Here is a 9,277-nt window from a genome sequence, read left to right as displayed (position 1 = left end):
CCGTCAAACCCCCACTAGCTCTTGCATCACCTAATCTATCTCTCTGTGGAGGACCCATCACACCCCCACTTCTTTGCAGCCTCTGTGATCACTCTGATCTCGCCCATCGCATCTAGGAATAGCTAAGTGCTCGCTGACTAGCTGGAACCACTTGCTCATATAACCCCCACCGATAATCTATCTCCTCTTGTGCTTGTTGCATCTCCCTCATCGCATCTCTAGTGGGACCCTGTGCTCCTACTCCTACTCCCACCCGTACTCTCTCTTGCAACACTACAAATCTCTCCACCACATCATCCCTCTCCCGTAACACTATGGTCAACTCTGACTCTCGTGCAAATAGCTACACATGCCCAATAGCCACCTCTGCCTCTAAATCCTCCATGCGAGTCTGCAAATATCCTATCATATAGTCTCGCATATCCCTACTTGTAGCTCCCTCCCCCATATCCATAGGTGCCTCTCCAGTGGCTGCCTCTCCAATAGGTACCTCTCCAGTGGTTGCCTCTCCAATAGGTACCTCTCCAGTGGCTACCTCTCTAGTAGCTCCCTCCTCTGTCTCCATAGGAACCTATCCCTCACCACCATCCCTCCTACCTAGTATCATGCCTACCTGTATCAAAGGTCCCTGAGATAACTGCAATGGCTGCCCACCTCGACCCCTCTGCTGTAAGCATCCACCACCCCCACCTCCACCTCCGAAGCCACCTCCACCTCCAAAACCCCCACCACCTCCTCCACCTCCTCTATCACCACCTCCTCCATCCCCACCACCACTGTCCCCTCTCTCTAGTCCACCTACTACTCTACAACCTCCTCTCCTCCTCTGTCTCCATCCTCTATCCTCCTCAAACTCTAGTATCAGCTCTGTTGGATCTGATATGCACGAAATTCGATGTGCCGCAATATACTACGTGTACTCCTCTGACACCCCAGCATCTACTACCCCTGGCCTCATTGATCATGGTCTCACTTGCAATGTGTGGAACTCTACCAACGCCTGATCATAGGGTAACACTGGTCCCCATAGATATCTCTCTCAAACTACCCGTGCATACACTCCTAAACCACTAGGTAATCTCTGTCTCCGCCCAAACTGTCTCAACACCCTACCTGGAAACTGTTTCTCCACATTGTAGGCTATCCTACCAATGAGGTACCATGTCATGAACACATATGGAAATGCCTCCGCATCATCCTCTCATGGCTCACACTCAATATACGGTCTCCAGATCACTCTATCTAGATCATCTAGTGCCCGTCACCACCACTCTAACTTCCCCAGGTGGGACTGACTCATCATCCCTCCATACATGTATACATAGGGCTGATCCACTACTCGGAATCTCAAACTGACTAGTCAGGTAACTGGTAAATGCTCCCATACCCAAATATGTAGCAGTGTGATACCCACTCCCAAGGAGCCCATCCCTCGGTACGCTACCTCATGTAGCTCCCGATATAAGTGCGATAGCATGCACAGTCCCCATGTAAACCGGGTCCCCTTTGTCATCATCTACTCAGTCACTTGACCCCAACCAACGGCCAGTCCATGCGATCGTCAATCTGGGCATAGTAGTCCCCCAACAATACCTGATAACACTACTGGTAATGGATCATACAACGCAGCTATGTCCTCCCAGGCTATTGACCCATCATCAATGTAGACATCCTCCTCAAAAAATCTTTGCACTGCTAGAGTCCCCCACGCTCAGTCATAACTCACCAGCTCTCCTCGGATAGGAATGTTTAGGATGCACCATACATCCTCCAGAGTCACTATCATCTCTCCCTGCACTAAGTAAAATGTACATGTCTCACTATGCCACCGCTCTGCCAATGCTGTAATCAAACCGTGATTCATCCGAATCATGGGCATATTCATCACATCATACAACCTTGTAGCTGCAATGCAATCCACCTTGGCCTCTGTCAACCAATCGTGCAACACCTATGTAGCAGGATGCCTCTCGTGCAACTATAAGACACGAAAATTCTCTTGCACACGTGCATCAACCATCATCATCAGTTGTTTTGTTTCAAACTTTCTTAAGTTTAAACCTAAACTATCAATAGATACTTTGATCAAGTATCTTTGGGTCTCAACAGGTCAGCAATCATGGCACACCTAGACTTCAACAGGCATTTATCATAATGGCCTAAGTCTCATCATGCCTGCTATGGTTCAAAACAGCTCTAACCTCATCCCCATCCATCCATCATTGGCATCAAGAGATTCTTTTTTCAAAACACACTGGGGCATCTATTTCTCCTACACAAAAGTGTTATTCTGCATTCAATAGCATTAAAAGGCTGACAAAAGTGCTCAAACCAACTAGGCAATAGCACTCAAACAACAATAGCGCTATACTGGCTATGCAAAAGCGCTACTTCATGGCAAAAGCGCTCAACCAACTAGGCAATAGTGCTCAAAAAACAAAAGCGCCATATTGACTCTGCAATAGCACTACCTAACCACAAACGCGCTTAATCAATCATGCAATAGCGCTCAAACAACAATAGCACTAAAACGGCTATGCAATAGTGCTAACTTTGACAACAATGCTAAAACGACTATGCAATAGCACCATAGTAGTACAAAAGTGCGAATTTGGCTGTGTTTTAGTGCTATTGTCTTGACTCAACTTGGACCTAGCTAAAAACATACCAAAAATGCACAAAAATAAAAAATTCAAATTCCCATACCACTGGTGCATAGTCGTTTGGCCGCTGGAATTGACAGACTTGCTCTAAATGGTGCTCTACTATGGGAACTGACATTCTGACTACTCCTTGCTCTTCCAAAAAGTCACTATTAGAGCTAAAATTTCACTATGGACGCAAATGCAAATGAGCCTGTTTTCACCCCTTTCTCCCCATATAAACCCCTTCGTTGTAACCCTAATTTTCCCTCGCTCACCGTCGTGGTCCCTATGAACTTCCCAAGCCTCCCATTTTTCCATTTTATCTCCGATTTCTTCTATTTTTCACTAGTATAGCTAAATTCTTCTCTTCTACCACCCCGCCAATTTTCATTCTTTTTCGAGAGATCGCCCGATTTTTTGAAATTTTTCGGCCCATTTCTCGAGGGGGCATACCACCCATTAAATTAACATTTTATGGGGCATATTTCTTCACACCTATTTTTCTTTCTTTGAAACGACATGATAAACCGCACCATCTCAAAGAGGGGCAAATGTAGTCACATAAATCTGTCTAGTTTAATTAAATGAATTTTCACTATTTATTTGATTAAAAATTCACTAGCCATTAGTTAATTAAATTAATATTTAATTAATTCATCCTCAATACATTCTTCTATTAATTAAATAAATTATTGAATTTATTTTAATTCATTCATTAAACCAAACTCACAATCAATTAAATAAATAAATTCTATTTATTCAATTTAATCCCCTTTCCTCTTTTAAATAAATAAAATAAAATATTTATTTAAATCATTTATTCCCCCCCACTTGCATTTTCCTACAAATGCAACTTGCACCTATTTATTGAAATAAATGAATTTTATTTTAATAAAAATCTTATTTTACCTCACCCACCAAACCCACTTGCAATCCTAACCCCCTTCTAGATTCTTCTAAGCCCTTCCTAATTAACCTAATCCATCACCTAATTATTGTCACATTCCTAAGCAATTTGAAGTCACTTCTCAAAGACTCCAAAGTCTTTGAAAAGCATTTAATGTTTTATGTGTTCAATAAGCTAACCTCCAAAGTCTTCCAAACCACTAATGGCTCTTACATGACCATTTATGGCTCTTACATAACCATTTATGGTTAATTCCACTTGCACCCATGTGTCTCTTCAAGCATTTATTGCTATGACCATGGTTATCCCTTTTACCTTTGCACAAGAGTTTATCCATTGGATAAAAACTTTATTCTTTGAATAAAGAATTTATTCACTCAACCCAATCATTGACCTTAACTCCCAAGTTAACCCTCAGGTCATGTCAAGCATTTAATGCTTCTTCCCTCTCCTCTCAACCCCTCTCATGTTGACACTTGTCATCTTGGGATTAGGTTGAAAGTCCTCACATGGATTGAATATTATTCAATCATGACCTTTGTTAAGATTACTCAATCTCAACCATCCATTGCTCCATTTTTCTTATAAATAGAGCCCATTTCTTCATAATCTAGATCCTGAAAACTTGTATGCATTTAATCTATAGTCAATTTCAGAGAGCATTTTAGCATAAGATCACTAATATATTGTCATTTGGACTAAAATAAACCTTAGTTCATTTCATAATCTCTTATTTTAGCCTGATTACATGCCATAGCATAAGTTTGTAATCATCTACAATCTTGAATCTCCATAAGCATCCATAGTGCAAAAAGCTGCTGAGAGCTACACTAATTTGGAACTTGGAGAGGGGAGGAACAAAAGAGGAGGAGCTAAGAGCATGCTAGAAGGCATTTGGAGATGCCTCGTTATATTTACTTCCTTAGTTAAATACTTTAGTATGTTTTTAGTGTCTCTTTTGATATGCCTGCTTAGATTAGTTTTTAGTTGATTAACACTAACGATTTCTTGTGTTTTTGTGTGTTATATGACCACAGGTTTTAGTCTAACCATTGGGCATTTTGCAGTGCATCAATATCATTTTTGGAGGAGAAGATAAATTGTGCATGGAATTTGCTAACAATATGAAGAATGAATTTGAAATATCCATGATTGGTAAGATGAAAGTTTTCTTAGGTTTGCAGATTGCTCAAACTGACAAAGGCATTTTTATCTGTCAAACTAAGTATCTGAAGGAAATGTTGAAGAAGTTTGCTATGGATAACTCCAAACCAATAAGTACTCCTATGGTGACAAGTGAGAAGTTATCTCTCAAGGATACTTATACACCAGTAAATCCAACAAGGTATGAGTCTATGATTGGTGGTATGTTGTATCTAACTCAGACTAGATTGGATACTATGAATGTAGTAAGTATTGTTTTAAGATGTCAAAGTAATCCTAAAGAAAATCAAGAATGTGCAGTAAAAAGGATATTATGGTATTTGCAAGGAACAACAAAATATGGTTTAGGTATTCTAAAAATGATGATTTCACTTTATGTGCATATACTGACTCAGATTGGGCAGGAGATACTGATGACAGAAAGAGCACTTCTGGTGGAGATTTCTTTGTTGGAAAGAAACTAGTTTCATGTATCAACAAAAAATAGTCATGCATTTTTTTATCGACTGCAAAAGCTGAGTATGTTGCAGCAACAACTAATTTCACTCAAGTCTTGTGGATGAAGCAAATGTTGAGGGATATCTGGTTAAATTGTAGTGAATCGGTAGTTATCTACTATGATAACTCTGCAGCTATTGACATGTCTAAGAATCCTGTATTTCACTCTAAGACTAAGCATATATCAATAAAGTATAACTTTTTGAAGGACAAGGTAGAAGAAAAGGTAGTCAAATTGGTTTATGTGAACACTAAAGAATAGATTGCAGACATATTCATGAAACCACTATCTAAGGAATCGTTTGAGTATTTGAGAGACAGGTTAGGGGTTTCTGCCCCTTCGATAGAGACTTGATTGATGCAGTTTGTCATCAGTTCGACATGCATTATCAAAGATATTATTCATTTTGGCACTGATGAGTGGTGCTGCTACTCAGGGGGAGTAGTCACCTTTGAGATTTAGAGGTCTATATTATTGATTTGATATTTTTGTCATATTTCTGGCATTGATGTCAAAGGGGGATTGATAGTAATGTGAAAAATAAATTCAAAGATATCATTCAGAGGGGGAGAGTTATTGATATTTAAGATATTGTTGGTTGTCTTCCACAGGGGGAGACTTGTTTGACATTTCTTGGTACTTAGATGTTTTTCACATCTAGTGTTTCCATTATGGATGAATTGATTATGTGTTGCATTGATTTTTTGTCATTGATGTCAACACTATCTATTATGGTTGGTTACTGGCATACAGGTTTTGGTTACCGACAGAAGAGACTATCTATTGGACACTTCCGACATGTTTGGATCTATGGAATGTGATTGGTTACATATGGTACATGCTTCTGGAGCATGTCTTGGTCAGATGGTATTGACTTGGTAATCATATGCTATCATACACTTTGGTAAACCCATACCGGCATTGGTTTAAGGCTCTACTGGCAAAGCTTTCACTTAGGAATCTTCAAAAGATGCATAAGTGGTGTTAGTGCAGCTCCTAGATGGATTTCAGGATGTTGAAGATGTTCTTTGATCGTGTTTCAATTTCTTGAATACATTGCTTTGGTGTGGTGGACTTAGAATAGGTCCAGTACCTATCTAGGTTATGGATCGGTATCATGAAAATGTGTTCTCTACACCTTACCGGGATGTTTCAGGATGATTTATGGATTTGTTATTGTTGTTTTTGTCTTAAGCCGACATGGCATATCATTGTAATATGGATTTATATAATGATCTTATTGTAATATATTTTAGGTGGCCGACCTAATTGGTTTAGGCCTTAGGGTTGGTATAAAATGATGTAAGATCTCATTGTAGATCATGGTATGAGAATGGAATAAGTGCCGTGGTCTTGGAATGCAATATCATATGACAAGGAGATTTGGTCAGTCATAGGTGGGGTAAGTGGAACAAGATGGTGAACAAAAAGGGGGGTATAAGTGGCCACTTTTTTTTTTTTTTTTTCTGAAAACAAGTAAACCTGAACTTCAAAGAGATATTTGAAGGTCATGCACTCAAAACTAGGAGTTGAGAAACGATTAAGAATTGTAATACTCTGAATCTAGTTTCTAATCTACTATTTTTTTTAAAATTGCATAAGATTAAGAGAGTCAAACCTTTCACGCACGAAAAACTATTCCTGATTTTTTTAGAAAAATATAACACAGCTATTTTCATGTGTTGCACAAAATATATAGTTAGATTTAGTATTTTGAAAAACCCTTTGGTAGGATGATAGGTAACAGTGAGATCTATAAGTTGTGTATTTTTTTGTAATTTTCCATTGAGTATTTTTTTTTTATGATTATTTGAAGTGACTGCATGCTGAAAACTTGGTACCTGTTCGTGCGCTAGGCATAACTCTCATCAAAATAATAAAAAATGCAAACTTTTTTTTAAAGTGTATAGAATCTAGTCTAGAACAATAATATGTAATTTATTTTGAATTTGGTCAATTATATCAAAAGTTATTAAAAAAATGGTATAGATATGTTTGTGAGGACTGTCAAGGCATTGATAAAGAAAATTAAAGTGAAAGGCAATACAAGAGCAAGGAAAGAAAAATAAAATCCAAGTAAGTTTATTGATGAAGTAAATGTTACCAAGAGAAATGCAAAAACCTTGGAGCAATCACCCAAATGTGAAGAAGGAGGTACAAGAACTTTTGAAAGGGGAAAAGCAAAGAAAAACCCCTTGTGATATTATGAATGAGGCAATGCCTAAAATGAGAGAGAGAGAGAGAGAGAGAGAGAGAGAGAGAGAGAGAGAGAGAGAGAGAGAGAGAGAGGCTCTTTTCAATAATGTCATTAAGAAGAATTGAGAGAGGAGACATCTCTTAAATAGAGATGAGGAGAGGAGTTACAAAGTAACTCCCAAATCTATGAATGCCACCATTCATAAAATGTGTGTGCCATGTGTCCACATCCTCTTATGGAGGAAATCTAATATTCCTTAATAAAGGAAAATAAAAGAAATGGCTTGTCCTCACACATGTAATAGAGGACAAATTACATGTAGGAATTCCAAAGGAATATCCTAAACCAAATACAAATAAACCTAAGCCAAGTAAAGATTAAATATTCTAACACCCCCCTTAAGATTTACTTAGGGAGTTTACATCAAACCCTTCAATGGGTTGCAAGCCAAGATTTTTAGAGTGAAATTGGAACTTTTCTTTACAAAGTGGCTTGGTCAAAATATCTGCAACTTGGTCTTACCCCTTGCAATAGAGTGAAACTTTCTTGTCTTCAATTTGTTCTCTAATAAAGTGGTGTTGGAGAGCAATGTGTTTTGTCCTTGCATGGAAAACTAGATTTTTAGCCAATGCAATGGCACTTTGGTTGTCACAATACAATGGAGTTGGTTTGTGTTGAGGTAGACCCAAATCTTCAAGTAGTCTTCTAAGCCACAAGGCTTCTTTGCAAGCATTAGTGCATCCTTTGTACTCAGCTTCAGTGGATCCAAGAGAGGTAGATTGTTACTTTTTACTATTCCAAGAAATTGCTCCTGAACCAACAAAAAAACAATAACCACAAGTAGATTTCCCATCATTGGGATCTCCAACTAGATCGGAATCAGTAAAACCTTTTAAAGTAAAATTAGAATTTGCATCATAAAACAAACCTACATTAACAGTTCCTTTAATATATCCTAAAATTCTCTTAGCAACTTTAAAGTGTGTTTGTTGAGGTTTAGACATGAATCTTGAAACCAAACCAACACTATAAGCAATATCTAGCCTAGTAAGAGTTAAATAATTCAAACTTCCAACTAATTATCTATACAAAGTAGGATCATCAAGAGGAGTTTGCATATCAAGGATTAACTTAGTGCCTAGTTCAATTGGAATTGAGACATGGTGAACATAATTCATTTTAAACTTATCTATGATATCTTGAGCATATTTACTTTGAGATAAGAAAATTCCTTTAGAGGTTTTCCAAATTTGCATTCCTAAGAAATAATGTAAAAGACCTAAATCAATCATTTGAAATTTTTGATTAAGTTGAAACTTAATATCAAAAATCAAAGTATTGGAGCTTGAAGTAAGAATCAAATCATATACATACAAGATAATAATGATAATATCATCTTCACTATGTTTAATATACAAGTTAGGATCATTTTTACTTCTAATAAAGCCTTGAGAAAGAAAAAATGCATTAATCTTTGAATACCACTCCCTAGGAGATTGCTTTAATCCATAAATTGATTTCTTTAATTTACAAAATAAGTGTGCATTACCTTCTTTAATAAAATCAGGAGGTTGAGACATATAAATTTCCTCATGTAAATCACCATTAAGAAAAGCACTTTTAACATCCATTTGGTGAATAGGCCAATTCATTCTAGAAGCTAAAGAAAGCACAAGTTTAATTGTAGGCATTTTAGCAACAGGAGCAAAAGTCTCAGTATAATCTAAGCCTTCAATTTGAGAAAAACCTCTAGCAACTAATCTAGCTTTAAATTTACTAACTTGATTATTAGCATTCAATTTAGTTTTATAAAGCCACTTGCAAGAAACTATATTTTTACCATGAGACAAGGGAACTAAATCCCA

The sequence above is a fragment of the Cryptomeria japonica genome, chromosome 4, assembly GCF_030272615.1.
Source record: "Cryptomeria japonica chromosome 4, Sugi_1.0, whole genome shotgun sequence".
NCBI classification, from domain to species: domain Eukaryota; kingdom Viridiplantae; phylum Streptophyta; class Pinopsida; order Cupressales; family Cupressaceae; genus Cryptomeria; species Cryptomeria japonica.
Note: the sequence above shows the minus strand (reverse complement) of the source record.